Here is a 16,113-nt window from a genome sequence, read left to right as displayed (position 1 = left end):
ATTTCCATGTTTATACAGAAGGCGGCGCAGATATTTCCATGGATATGTAGAAGGCGGTGTAGATATTTCCATGTTTATACAGATACCGTTGTAGCTATTTCCATGTATATACAGATGGCTGTGAAGATGTTTCCATGTTAATACAGATGGCTTTGTAGATATTTCCATGTTTATGCAGATGGCGGTGTAGGTATTTCCATGTTTATAGAGATAGCTGTGTAGATATTTCCATGTTTATACAGATAGCGGTGTAGATATTTCCATGTTTATACAGATCGCGGTGTAGATATTTCCATGTTTATACAGACAGCAGTGGAGATATTTCCATGTTTATACACATAGCGGTGTACTTATTTCCATGTTTATAGAGACAGCGGTGTAGGTATTTCCATGTTTATACAGATAGCGGTGCAGACATTTCCATGTTTATACTGATGCCTATGCAGATATTTCCATATTTATACAGAGGGCTCTGTAGATATTTCCATGTTTATACAGATGGCAGTGTAGATTTTTCCATGTTCCTACACATGACTTTGAAGGTATTTCCATGTTTATACAGATGGCTTTGTAGATATTTCCATGTTTATAGAGATAGCGGTGTAGATATTTCCATGTTTATACAGATAGCGGTGTAAATATTTCCAAGTTTATACAGATCGTGGTGTAGATATTTCCATGTTTATACAGATAACGGTGTAGAAATTTCCATGTTTATACAGACCGCAGTGTAGAAATTTCCATGTTTATACAGATAGCGGTGTAGATATTTCCATGTTTGTACAGATGGCGGTGTTGATGTTTCCATCTATACACAGATTGCCGTGTAGGTATTTCCATGTGTATACAGATGGCATTGTAGATATTTCCAAGTTTATACAGATGGTGGTGTAGATATTTCCATGTTTATACATATGACTGTATAGGTATTTCCATGTTTTTACAGATGGCATTGTAGATATTTCCAGGTTTATAGAGATAGCAGTGTAGATATTTCCATGTTTATACAGATGGCGGTTTAGATATTTCCATGTTTATAGAGATAGCGGTTTAGATATTTCCATATTTATACAGATAACGGTGTAGATATTTCCATGTTTATACAGATAGCAGTGTAAATATTTCCATGTTTATACAGATCACAGTGTAGATATTTCCAGGTTTATAGAGAAAGCAGTGTAGATATTTCCATGTTTATACAGATAGCGGTTTAGCTATTTCCATGTTTATACAGACCGCGGTGTAGATATTTCCATGTTTATACAGTTAGCGGTGCAGATATTTCCATGTTTGTACAGATGGCGGTGTTGATATTTCCATCTGTACACAGATGACCGTGTAGATATTTCCATGTTTATACAGAAGGCGGCGCAGATATTTCCATGGATATGTAGAAGGCGGTGTAGATATTTCCATGTTTATACAGATACCGTTGTAGCTATTTCCATGTATATACAGATGGCTGTGAAGATGTTTCCATGTTAATACAGATGGCTGTGTAGATATTTCCATGTTTATGCAGATGGCGGTGTAGGTATTTCCATGTTTATAGAGATAGCTGTGTAGATATTTCCATGTTTATACAGATAACGGTGTAGATATTTCCATGTTTATACAGATCGCGGTGTAGTTATTTCCATGTTAATACAGACAGCAGTGGAGATATTTCCATGTTTATACACATAGCGGTGTACTTATTTCCATGTTTATAGAGACAGCGGTGTAGGTATTTCCATGTTTATACAGACAGCGGTGCAGACATTTCCATCTTTATACTGATGCCTATGCAGATATTTCCATATTTATACAGAGGGCTCTGTAGATATTTCCATGTTTATACTGATGGCAGTGTAGATTTTCCATATTCCTACACATGATTTGTAGGTATTTCCATGTTTATACAGATGGCTTTGTAGATATTTCCATGTTTATAGAGATAGCGGTGTAGATATTTCCATGTTTATACAGATAGCGGTGTAAATATTTCCAAGTTTATACAGATCGTGGTGTAGATATTTCCATGTTTATACAGATACCGGTGTAGAAATTTCCAGGTTTATAAAGACCGCAGTGTAGATATTTCCATGTTTATAGAGATAGCGGTGTAGATATTTCCATGTTTGTACAGATGGCGGTGTTGATGTTTCCATCTATACACAGATTGCCGTGTAGGTATTTCCATGTGTATACAGATGGCATTGTAGATATTTCCAAGTTTATACAGATGGTGGTGTAGATATTTCCATGTTTTTACAGATGACTGTATAGGTATTTCCATGTTTTTACAGATGGCATTGTAGATATTTCCATGTTTATAGAGATAGCAGTGTAGATATTTCCATATTTATACAGATGGCGGTGTAGATATTTCCATGTGTATAGAGATAGCGGTGTAGATATTTCCATATTTATGCAGATAACGGTGTAGATATTTCCATGTTTATACAGATAGCGGTGTAAATATTTCCATGTTTATACAGATCACGGTGTAGATATTTCCAGGTTTATAGAGATTGCAGTGTAGATATTTCCATGTTTATACAGATGGCGGTGTAGATATTTCCATGTGTATAGAGATAGCGGTGTAGATATTTCCATATTTATGCAGATAACGGTGTAGATATTTCCATGTTTATACAGATAGCGGTGTAGATATTTCCATGTTTGTACAGATGGCGGTGTTGATGTTTCCATCTATACACAGATTGCCGTGTAGGTATTTCCATGTGTATACAGATGGCATTGTAGATATTTCCAAGTTTATACAGATGGTGGTGTAGATATTTCCATGTTTATACAGATGAATGTATAGGTATTTCCATGTTTTTACAGATGGCATTGTAGATATTTCCAGGTTTATAGAGATAGCAGTGTAGATATTTCCATGTTTATACAGATGGCGGTGTAGATATTTCCATGTGTATAGAGATAGCGGTGTAGATATTTCCATATTTATACAGATAACGGTGTAGATATTTCCATGTTTATACAGACAGCGGTGTAAATATTTCCATGTTTATACAGATCACGGTGTAGATATTTCCAGGTTTATAGAGATAGCAGTGTAGATATTTCCATGTTTATACATATAGCGGTTTAGCTATTTCCATGTTTGTACAGACCGCGGTGTAGATATTTCCATGTTTATACAGTTAGCGGTGCAGATATTTCCATGTTTGTACAGATGGCGGTGTTGATATTTCCATCTATACACAGATGACCGTGTAGATATTTCCATGTTTATACAGAAGGTGGCGCAGATATTTCCATGGATATGTAGAAGGCGGTGTAGATATTTCCATGTTTATACAGATACCGTTGTAGCTATTTCCATGTATATACAGATGGCTGTGAAGATGTTTCCATGTTAATACAGATGGCTGTGTAGATATTTCCATGTTTATGCAGATGGCGGTGTAGGTATTTCCATGTTTATAGAGATAGCTGAGTAGGTATTTCCATGTTTATACAGATAGCGGTGTAGATATTTCCATGTTTATACAGATCGCGGTGTAGATATTTCCATGTTTATACAGACAGCAGTGGAGATATTTCCATGTTTGTACACATAGCGGTGTATTTATTTCCATGTTTATAGAGACAGCGGTGTAGGTATTTCCATGTTTATACAGATAGCGGTGCAGACATTTCCATGTTTATACTGATGCCTATGCAGATATTTCCATATTTATACAGAGGGCTCTGTAGATATTTCCATGTTTATACAGATGGCAGTGTAGATTTTTCCATGTTCCTACACATGACTTTGTAGGTATTTCCATGTTTATACAGATGGCTTTGTAGATATTTCCATGTTTATAGAGATAGCGATGTAGATATTTCCATGTTTATACAGATAGCGGTGTAAATATTTCCAAGTTTATACAGATCGTGGTGTAGATATTTCCATGTTTATACAGATAACGGTGTAGAAATTTCCATGTTTATACAGACCGCAGTGTAGATATTTCCATGTTTATACAGATAGCGGTTTAGATATTTCCATGTTTGTACAGATGGCGGTGTTGATGTTTCCATCTATACACAGATTGCCGTGTAGGTATTTCCATGTGTATACAGATGGCATTGTAGATATTTCCAAGTTTATACAGATGGTGGTGTAGATATTTCCATGTTTATACAGATGACTCTATTGGTATTTCCATGTTTTTACAGATGGCATTGTAGATATTTCCAGGTTTATAGAGATAGCAGTGTGGATATTTCCATGTTTATACAGATGGCGGTCTAGATATTTCCATGTGTATAGAGATAGCGGTTTAGATATTTCCATATTTATACAGATAACGGTGTAGATATTTCCATGTTTATACAGATAGCGGTGTAAATATTTCCATGTTTATACAGATCACGGTGTAGATATTTCCAGGTTTATAGAGATAGCAGTGTAGATATTTCCATGTTTATACAGATAGCGGTTTAGCTATTTCCATGTTTGTACAGACCGCAGTGTAGATATTTCCATGTTTATACAGTTAGCGGTGCAGATATTTCCATGTTTGTACAGATGGCGGTGTTGATATTTCCATCTATACACACATGACCGTGTAGATATTTCCATGTTTATACAGAAGGCGGCGCAGATATTTCCATGGATATGTAGAAGGCGGTGTAGATATTTCCATGTTTATACAGATACCGTTGTAGCTATTTCCATGTATATACAGATGGCTGTGAAGATGTTTCCATGTTAATACAGATGGCTTTGTAGATATTTCCATGTTTATGCAGATGGCGGTGTAGGTATTTCCATGTTTATAGAGATAGCTGTGTAGATATTTCCATGTTTATACAGATAGCAGTGTAGATATTTCCATGTTTATACAGATCGCGGTGTAGATATTTCCATGTTTATACAGACAGCAGTGGAGATATTTCCATGTTTATACACATAGCGGTGTACTTATTTCCATGTTTATAGAGACAGCGGTGTAGGTATTTCCATGTTTATACAGATAGCGGTGCAGACATTTCCATGTTTATACTGATGCCTCTGCAGATATTTCCATATTTATACAGAGGGCTCTGTAGATATTTCCATGTTTATACAGATGGCAGTGTAGATTTTTCCATGTTCCTACACATGACTTTGAAGGTATTTTCATGTTTATACAGATGGCTTTGTAGATATTTCCATGTTTATAGAGATAGAGGTGTAGATATTTCCATGTTTATACAGATAGCGGTGTAAATATTTCCAAGTTTATACAGATCGTGGTGTAGATATTTCCATGTTTATACAGATAACGGTGTAGAAATTTCCATGTTTATACAGACCGCAGTGTAGATATTTCCATGTTTATACAGATAGCGGTGTAGATATTTCCATGTTTGTACAGATGGCGGTGTTGATGTTTCCATCTATACACAGATTGCCGTGTAGGTATTTCCATGTGTATACAGATGGCATTGTAGATATTTCCAAGTTTATACAGATGGTGGTGTAGATATTTCCATGTTTATACAGATGACTGTATAGGTATTTCCATGTTTTTACAGATGGCATTGTAGATATTTCCAGGTTTATAGAGATAGCAGTGTAGATATTTCCATGTTTATACAGAGGGCGGTGTAGATATTTCCATGTTTATAGAGATAGCGGTGTAGATATTTCCATATTTATACAGATAACGGTGTAGATATTTCCATGTTTATACAGATAGCAGTGCAAATATTTCCATGTTTATACAGATCACGGTGTAGATATTTCCAGGTTTATAGAGAAAGCAGTGTAGATATTTCCATGTTTATACAGATAGCGGTTTAGCTATTTCCATGTTTATACAGACCGCGGTGTAGATATTTCCATGTTTATACAGATAGCGGTGCAGACATTTCCATGTTTATACTGATGCCTATGCAGATATTTCCATATTTATACAGAGGGCTCTGTAGATATTTCCATGTTTATACAGATGGCAGTGTAGATTTTTCCATGTTCCTACACATGACTTTGTAGGTATTTCCATGTTTATACAGATGGCTTTGTAGATATTTCCATGTTTATAGAGATAGCGGTGTAGATATTTCCATGTTTATATAGATAGCGGTGTAAATATTTCCAAGTTCATACAGATCGTGGTGTAGATATTTCCATGTTTATACAGATAACGGTGTAGAAATTTCCATGTTTATACAGACCGCAGTGTAGATATTTCCATGTTGATACAGATAGCGGTGTAGATATTTCCATGTTTGTACAGATGGCGGTGTTGATGTTTCCATCTATACACAGATTGCCGTGTAGGTATTTCCATGTGTATACAGATGGCATTGTAGATATTTCCAAGTTTATACAGATGGTGGTGTAGATATTTCCATGTTTATACAGATGACTGTATAGGTATTTCCATGTTTTTACAGATGGCATTGTAGATATTTCCAGGTTTATAGAGATAGCAGTGTAGATATTTCCATGTTTATACAGATGGCGGTGTAGATATTTCCATGTTTATAGAGATAGCGGTTTAGATATTTCCATATTTATACAGATAACGGTGTAGATATTTCCATGTTTATACAGATAGAAGTGTACATATTTCCATGTTTATACAGATCACGGTGTAGATATTTCCAGGTTTATACAGATCGCGGTGTAGATATTTCCATGTTTATACAGACAGCAGTGGAGATATTTCCATGTTTATACACATAGCGGTGTACTTATTTCCATGTTTATAGAGACAGCGGTGTAGGTATTTCCATGTTTATACAGACAGCGTTGCAGACATTTCCATGTTTATACTGATGCCTATGCAGATATTTCCATATTTATACAGAGGGCTCTGTAGATATTTCCATGTTTATACCGATGGCAGTGTAGATTTTCCATATTCCTACACATGATTTGTAGGTATTTCCATGTTTATACAGATGGCTTTGTAGATATTTCCATGTTTATAGAGATAGCGGTGTAGATATTTCCATGTTTATACAGATAGCGGTGTAAATATTTCCAAGTTTATACAGATCGTGGTGTAGATATTTCCATGTTTATACAGATACCGGTGTAGAAATTTCCAGGTTTATAAAGACCGCAGTGTAGATATTTCCATGTTTATAGAGATAGCGGTATAGATATTTCCATGTTTGTACAGATGGCGGTGTTGATGTTTCCATCTATACACAGATTGCCGTGTAGGTATTTCCATGTGTATACAGATGGCATTGTAGATATTTCCAAGTTTATACAGATGGTGGTGTAGTTATTTCCATGTTTTTACAGATGACTGTATAGGTATTTCCATGTTTTTACAGATGGCATTGTAGATATTTCCATGTTTATAGAGATAGCAGTGTAGATATTTCCATGTTTACACAGATGGCGGTGTAGATATTTCCATGTGTATGGAGATAGCGGTGTAGATATTTCCATATTTATGCAGATAACGGTGTAGATATTTCCATGTTTATACAGATAGTGGTGTAGATATTTCCATGTTTATACAGATCACGGTGTAGATATTTCCAGGTTTATAGAGATAGCAGTGTAGATATTTCCATGTTTATACAGATAGCGGTTTAGCTATTTCCATGTTTGTACAGTCCGCGGTGTAGATATTTCCATGTTTATACAGTTAGCGGTGCAGATATTTCCATGTTTGTACAGATGGCGGTGTTGATATTTCCATCTATACACAGATGACCGTGTAGATATTTCCATGTTTATACAGAAGGCGGCGCAGATATTTCCATGGATATGTAGAAGGCGGTGTAGATATTTCCATGTTTATACAGATAGCGGTGTAGATATTTCCATGTATATACAGATGGCTGTGAAGATGTTTCCATGTTAATACAGATGGCTGTGTAGATATTTCCATGTTTATGCAGATGGCGGTGTAGGTATTTCCATGTTTATAGAGATAGCTGTGTAGATATTTCCATGTTTATACAGATAGTGGTGTAGATATTTCCATGTTTATACAGATCGCGGTGTAGATATTTCCATGTTTATACAGACAGCAGTGGAGATATTTCCATGTTTATACACATAGCGGTGTACTTATTTCCATGTTTATAGAGACAGCGGTGTAGGTATTTCCATGTTTATACAGATAGCGGTGCAGACATTTCCATGTTTATACTGATGCCTATGCAGATATTTTCAAATTTATACAGAGGGCTCTGTAGATATTTCCATGTTTATACAGATGGCAGTGTAGATTTTTCCATGTTCCTACACATGACTTTGAAGGTATTTCCATGTTTATACAGATGGCTTTGTAGATATTTCCATGTTTATAGAGATAGCGGTGTAGATATTTCCATGTTTATACAGATAGCGGTGTAAATATTTCCAAGTTTATACAGATCGTGGTGTAGATATTTCCATGTTTATACAGATAACGGTGTAGAAATTTCCATGTTTATACAGACCGCAGTGTAGATATTTCCATGTTTATACAGATAGCGGTGTAGATATTTCCATGTTTGTACAGATGGCGGTGTTGATGTTTCCATCTATACACAGATTGCCGTGTAGGTATTTCCATGTGTATACAGATGGCATTGTAGATATTTCCAAGTTTATACAGATGGTGGTGTAGATATTTCCATGTTTATACAGATGACTGTATAGGTATTTCCATGTTTTTACAGATGGCATTGTAGATATTTCCAGGTTTATAGAGATAGCAGTGTAGATATTTCCATGTTTATACAGAGGGCGGTGTAGATATTTCCATGTTTATAGAGATAGCGGTGTAGATATTTCCATATTTATACAGATAACGGTGTAGATATTTCCATGTTTATACAGATAGCAGTGCAAATATTTCCATGTTTATACAGATCACGGTGTAGATATTTCCAGGTTTATAGAGAAAGCAGTGTAGATATTTCCATGTTTATACAGATAGCGGTTTAGCTATTTCCATGTTTATACAGACCGCGGTGTAGATATTTCCATGTTTATACAGATAGCGGTGCAGACATTTCCATGTTTATACTGATGCCTATGCAGATATTTCCATATTTATACAGAGGGCTCTGTAGATATTTCCAGGTTTATACAGATGGCAGTGTAGATTTTTCCATGTTCCTACACATGACTTTGTAGGTATTTCCATGTTTATACAGATGGCTTTGTAGATATTTCCATGTTTATAGAGATAGCGGTGTAGATATTTCCATGTTTATATAGATAGCGGTGTAAATATTTCCAAGTTCATACAGATTGTGGTGTAGATATTTCCATGTTTATACAGATAACGGTGTAGAAATTTCCATGTTTATACAGACCGCAGTGTAGATATTTCCATGTTGATACAGATAGCGGTGTAGATATTTCCATGTTTGTACAGATGGCGGTGTTGATGTTTCCATCTATACACAGATTGCCGTGTAGGTATTTCCATGTGTATACAGATGGCATTGTAGATATTTCCAAGTTTATACAGATGGTGGTGTAGATATTTCCATGTTTATACAGATGACTGTATAGGTATTTCCATGTTTTTACAGATGGCATTGTAGATATTTCCAGGTTTATAGAGATAGCAGTGTAGATATTTCCATGTTTATACAGATGGCGGTGTAGATATTTCCATGTTTATAGAGATAGCGGTTTAGATATTTCCATATTTATACAGATAACGGTGTAGATATTTCCATGTTTATACAGATAGCAGTGTACATATTTCCATGTTTATACAGATCACGGTGTAGATATTTCCAGGTTTATACAGATCGCGGTGTAGATATTTCCATGTTTATACAGACAGCAGTGGAGATATTTCCATGTTTATACACATAGCGGTGTACTTATTTCCATGTTTATAGAGACAGCGGTGTAGGTATTTCCATGTTTATACAGACAGCGTTGCAGACATTTCCATGTTTATACTGATGCCTATGCAGATATTTCCATATTTATACAGAGGGCTCTGTAGATATTTCCATGTTTATACCGATGGCAGTGTAGATTTTCCATATTCCTACACATGATTTGTAGGTATTTCCATGTTTATACAGATGGCTTTGTAGATATTTCCATGTTTATAGAGATAGCGGTGTAGATATTTCCATGTTTATACAGATAGCGGTGTAAATATTTCCAAGTTTATACAGATCGTGGTGTAGATATTTCCATGTTTATACAGATACCGGTGTAGAAATTTCCAGGTTTATAAAGACCGCAGTGTAGATATTTCCATGTTTATAGAGATAGCGGTATAGATATTTCCATGTTTGTACAGATGGCGGTGTTGATGTTTCCATCTATACACAGATTGCCGTGTAGGTATTTCCATGTGTATACAGATGGCATTGTAGATATTTCCAAGTTTATACAGATGGTGGTGTAGATATTTCCATGTTTATACAGATGACTGTATAGGTATTTCCATGTTTTTACAGATGGCATTGTAGATATTTCCAGGTTTATAGAGATAGCAGTGTAGATATTTCCATGTTTATACAGAGGGCGGTGTAGATATTTCCATGTTTATAGAGATAGCGGTGTAGATATTTCCATATTTATACAGATAACGGTGTAGATATTTCCATGTTTATACAGATAGCAGTGCAAATATTTCCATGTTTATACAGATCACGGTGTAGATATTTCCAGGTTTATAGAGAAAGCAGTGTAGATATTTCCATGTTTATACAGATAGCGGTTTAGCTATTTCCATGTTTATACAGACCGCGGTGTAGATATTTCCATGTTTATACAGATAGCGGTGCAGACATTTCCATGTTTATACTGATGCCTATGCAGATATTTCCATATTTATACAGAGGGCTCTGTAGATATTTCCATGTTTATACAGATGGCAGTGTAGATTTTTCCATGTTCCTACACATGACTTTGTAGGTATTTCCATGTTTATACAGATGGCTTTGTAGATATTTCCATGTTTATAGAGATAGCGGTGTAGATATTTCCATGTTTATATAGATAGCGGTGTAAATATTTCCAAGTTCATACAGATCGTGGTGTAGATATTTCCATGTTTATACAGATAACGGTGTAGAAATTTCCATGTTTATACAGACCGCAGTGTAGATATTTCCATGTTGATACAGATAGCGGTGTAGATATTTCCATGTTTGTACAGATGGCGGTGTTGATGTTTCCATCTATACACAGATTGCCGTGTAGGTATTTCCATGTGTATACAGATGGCATTGTAGATATTTCCAAGTTTATACAGATGGTGGTGTAGATATTTCCATGTTTATACAGATGACTGTATAGGTATTTCCATGTTTTTACAGATGGCATTGTAGATATTTCCAGGTTTATAGAGATAGCAGTGTAGATATTTCCATGTTTATACAGATGGCGGTGTAGATATTTCCATGTTTATAGAGATAGCGGTTTAGATATTTCCATATTTATACAGATAACGGTGTAGATATTTCCATGTTTATACAGATAGCAGTGTACATATTTCCATGTTTATACAGATCACGGTGTAGATATTTCCAGGTTTATACAGATCGCGGTGTAGATATTTCCATGTTTATACAGACAGCAGTGGAGATATTTCCATGTTTATACACATAGCGGTGTACTTATTTCCATGTTTATAGAGACAGCGGTGTAGGTATTTCCATGTTTATACAGACAGCGTTGCAGACATTTCCATGTTTATACTGATGCCTATGCAGATATTTCCATATTTATACAGAGGGCTCTGTAGATATTTCCATGTTTATACCGATGGCAGTGTAGATTTTCCATATTCCTACACATGATTTGTAGGTATTTCCATGTTTATACAGATGGCTTTGTAGATATTTCCATGTTTATAGAGATAGCGGTGTAGATATTTCCATGTTTATACAGATAGCGGTGTAAATATTTCCAAGTTTATACAGATCGTGGTGTAGATATTTCCATGTTTATACAGATACCGGTGTAGAAATTTCCAGGTTTATAAAGACCGCAGTGTAGATATTTCCATGTTTATAGAGATAGCGGTATAGATATTTCCATGTTTGTACAGATGGCGGTGTTGATGTTTCCATCTATACACAGATTGCCGTGTAGGTATTTCCATGTGTATACAGATGGCATTGTAGATATTTCCAAGTTTATACAGATGGTGGTGTAGTTATTTCCATGTTTTTACAGATGACTGTATAGGTATTTCCATGTTTTTACAGATGGCATTGTAGATATTTCCATGTTTATAGAGATAGCAGTGTAGATATTTCCATGTTTACACAGATGGCGGTGTAGATATTTCCATGTGTATAGAGATAGCGGTGTAGATATTTCCATATTTATGCAGATAACGGTGTAGATATTTCCATGTTTATACAGATAGTGGTGTAGATATTTCCATGTTTATACAGATCACGGTGTAGATATTTCCAGGTTTATAGAGATAGCAGTGTAGATATTTCCATGTTTATACAGATAGCGGTTTAGCTATTTCCATGTTTGTACAGTCCGCGGTGTAGATATTTCCATGTTTATACAGTTAGCGGTGCAGATATTTCCATGTTTGTACAGATGGCGGTGTTGATATTTCCATCTATACACAGATGACCGTGTAGATATTTCCATGTTTATACAGAAGGCGGCGCAGATATTTCCATGGATATGTAGAAGGCGGTGTAGATATTTCCATGTTTATACAGATAGCGGTGTAGATATTTCCATGTATATACAGATGGCTGTGAAGATGTTTCCATGTTAATACAGATGGCTGTGTAGATATTTCCATGTTTATGCAGATGGCGGTGTAGGTATTTCCATGTTTATAGAGATAGCTGTGTAGATATTTCCATGTTTATACAGATAGCGGTGTAGATATTTCCATGTTTATACAGATCGCGGTGTAGATATTTCCATGTTTATACAGACAGCAGTGGAGATATTTCCATGTTTATACACATAGCGGTGTACTTATTTCCATGTTTATAGAGACAGCGGTGTAGGTATTTCCATGTTTATACAGATAGCGGTGCAGACATTTCCATGTTTATACTGATGCCTATGCAGATATTTTCAAATTTATACAGAGGGCTCTGTAGATATTTCCATGTTTATACAGATGGCAGTGTAGATTTTTCCATGTTCCTACACATGACTTTGAAGGTATTTCCATGTTTATACAGATGGCTTTGTAGATATTTCCATGTTTATAGAGATAGCGGTGTAGATATTTCCATGTTTATTCAGATAGCGGTGTAAATATTTCCAAGTTTATACAGATCGTGGTGTAGATATTTCCATGTTTATACAGATAACGGTGTAGAAATTTCCATGTTTATACAGACCGCAGTGTAGATATTTCCATGTTGATACAGATAGCGGTGTAGATATTTCCATGTTTGTACAGATGGCGGTGTTGATGTTTCCATCTATACACAGATTGCCGTGTAGGTATTTCCATGTGTATACAGATGGCATTGTAGATATTTCCAAGTTTATACAGATGGTGGTGTAGATATTTCCATGTTTATACAGATGACTGTATAGGTATTTCCATGTTTTTACAGATGGCATTGTAGATATTTCCAGGTTTATAGAGATAGCAGTGTAGATATTTCCATGTTTATACAGAGGGCGGTGTAGATATTTCCATGTTTATAGAGATAGCGGTGTAGATATTTCCATATTTATACAGATAACGGTGTAGATATTTCCATGTTTATACAGATAGCGGTGTAAATATTTCCATGTTTATACAGATCACGGTGTAGATATTTCCAGGTTTATAGAGATAGCAGTGTAGATATTTCCATGTTTATACAGATAGCGGTTTAGCTATTTCCATGTTTGTACAGACCGCGGTGTAGATATTTCCATGTTTATACAGTTAGCGGTGCAGATATTTCCATGTTTGTACAGATGGCGGTGTTGATATTTCCATCTATACACAGATGACCGTGTAGATATTCCCTTGTTTATACAGAAGGCGGCGCAGATATTTCCATGGATATGTAGAAGGCGGTGTAGATATTTCCATGTTTATACAGATACCGTTGTAGCTATTTCCATGTATATACAGATGTCTGTGAAGATGTTTCCATGTTAATACAGATGGCTGTGTAGATATTTCCATGTTTATGCAGATGGCGGTGTAGGTATTTCCATGTTTACAGAGATAGCTGTGTAGATATTTCCATGTTTATACAGATAGCGGTGTAGATATTTCCATGTTTATACAGATCGCGGTGTAGATATTTCCATGTTTATACAGACAGCAGTGGAGATATTTCCATGTTTATACACATAGCGGTGTACTTATTTCCATGTTTATAGAGACAGCGGTGTAGGTATTTCCATGTTTATACAGATAGCGGTGCAGACATTTCCATGTTTATACTGATGCCTATGCAGATATTTCCATATTTATACAGAGGGCTCTGTAGATATTTCCATGTTTATACAGATGGCAGTGTAGATTTTTCCATGTTCCTACACATGACTGTGTAGGTATTTCCATGTTTATACAGATGGCTTTGTAGATATTTCCATGTTTATAGAGATAGCGGTGTAGATATTTCCATGTTTATACAGATAGCGGTCTAAATATTTCCAAGTTTATACAGATCGTGGTGTAGATATTTCCATGTTTATACAGATAACGGTGTAGAAATTTCCATGTTTATACAGACCGCAGTGTAGATATCTCCATGTTTATACAGATAGCGGTGTAGATATTTCCATGATTGTACAGATGGCGGTGTTGATGTTTCCATCTATACACAGATTGCCGTGTAGGTATTTCCATGTGTATACTGATGGCATTGTAGATATTTCCAAGTTTATACACATGGTGGTGTAGATATTTCCATGTTTATACAGATGACTGTATAGGTATTTCCATGTTTTTACAGATGGCATTGTAGATATTTCCAGGTTTATAGAGATAGCAGTGTAGATATTTCCATGTTTATACAGAGGGCGGTGTAGATATTTCCATGTTTATAGAGATAGCGGTGTAGATATTTCCATATTTATACAGATAACGGTGTAGATATTTCCATGTTTATAAAGACCGCAGTGTAGATATTTCCATGTTTGTACAGATGGCGGTGTTGATGTTTCCATCTATACACAGATTGCCGTGTAGGTATTTCCATGTTTATACAGATGGCATTGTAGATATTTCTAAGTTTATACAGATGTCGGTGTAGATATTTCCATGCTTATAGAGATAGCGGTGTAGATATTTCCATATTTATACAGATAACGGTGTAGATATTTCCATGTTTATACAGATAGCGGTGTAAATATTTCCATGTTTATACAGATCACGGTGTAGATATTTCCAGGTTTATAGAGATAGCAGTGTAGATATTTCCATGTTTATAGAGATAGCGGTTTAGCTATTTCCATGTTTATACAGACTGCGGTGTAGGTATTTCCATGTTTATACAGATAGCGGTGCAGATATTTCCATGTTTGTACAGATGGCGGTGTTGATATTTCCATCTATACATAGATGACCGTGGAGATATTTCCATGTTTATTCAGAAGGCGGCGCAGATATTTCCATGGATATATAGAAGGCGGTGTAGATATTTCCATGTTTATACAGATAGCGTTGTAGATATTTCCATGTATATACAGATGGCTGTGTAGATATTTCCATGTTTATACAGATGGCTGTGTAGATATTTCCATGTTTATACATATGACTTTGTAGGTATTTCCATGTTTATACAGATGGCGGTGTAGATATTTCCATGTTTATAGAGATAGCTGTGTAGATATTTCCATGTTTATACAGAGAGCGGTGTAGATATTTCCATGTTTATACAGATCGCGGTGTAGATATTTCCATGTTTATACAGACAGCAGTCGAGATATTTCCATGTTTATACACATAGCGGTGTACATATTTCCATGTTTATAGAGACAGTGGTGTAGGTATTTCCATGTTTATACAGATAGCGTTGCAGATATTTCCATGTTTATACAGATGCCTATGCAGATATTTCCATATTTATACAGAGGGCTCTGTAGATATTTCCATGTTTATACAGATGGCAGTGTAGATTTTTCCATGTTCCTACACATGACTGTGTAGGTATTTCCATGTTTATACAGATGGCTTTGTAGATATTTCCATGTTTATAGAGATAGCGGTGTAGACATTTCCATGTTTATACAGATAGCGG

Source organism: Pan troglodytes, chromosome 10 (genome assembly GCF_028858775.2).
Source record: "Pan troglodytes isolate AG18354 chromosome 10, NHGRI_mPanTro3-v2.0_pri, whole genome shotgun sequence".
Lineage (NCBI taxonomy): Eukaryota > Metazoa > Chordata > Mammalia > Primates > Hominidae > Pan > Pan troglodytes.
This window is presented reverse-complemented; position numbering follows the sequence as displayed.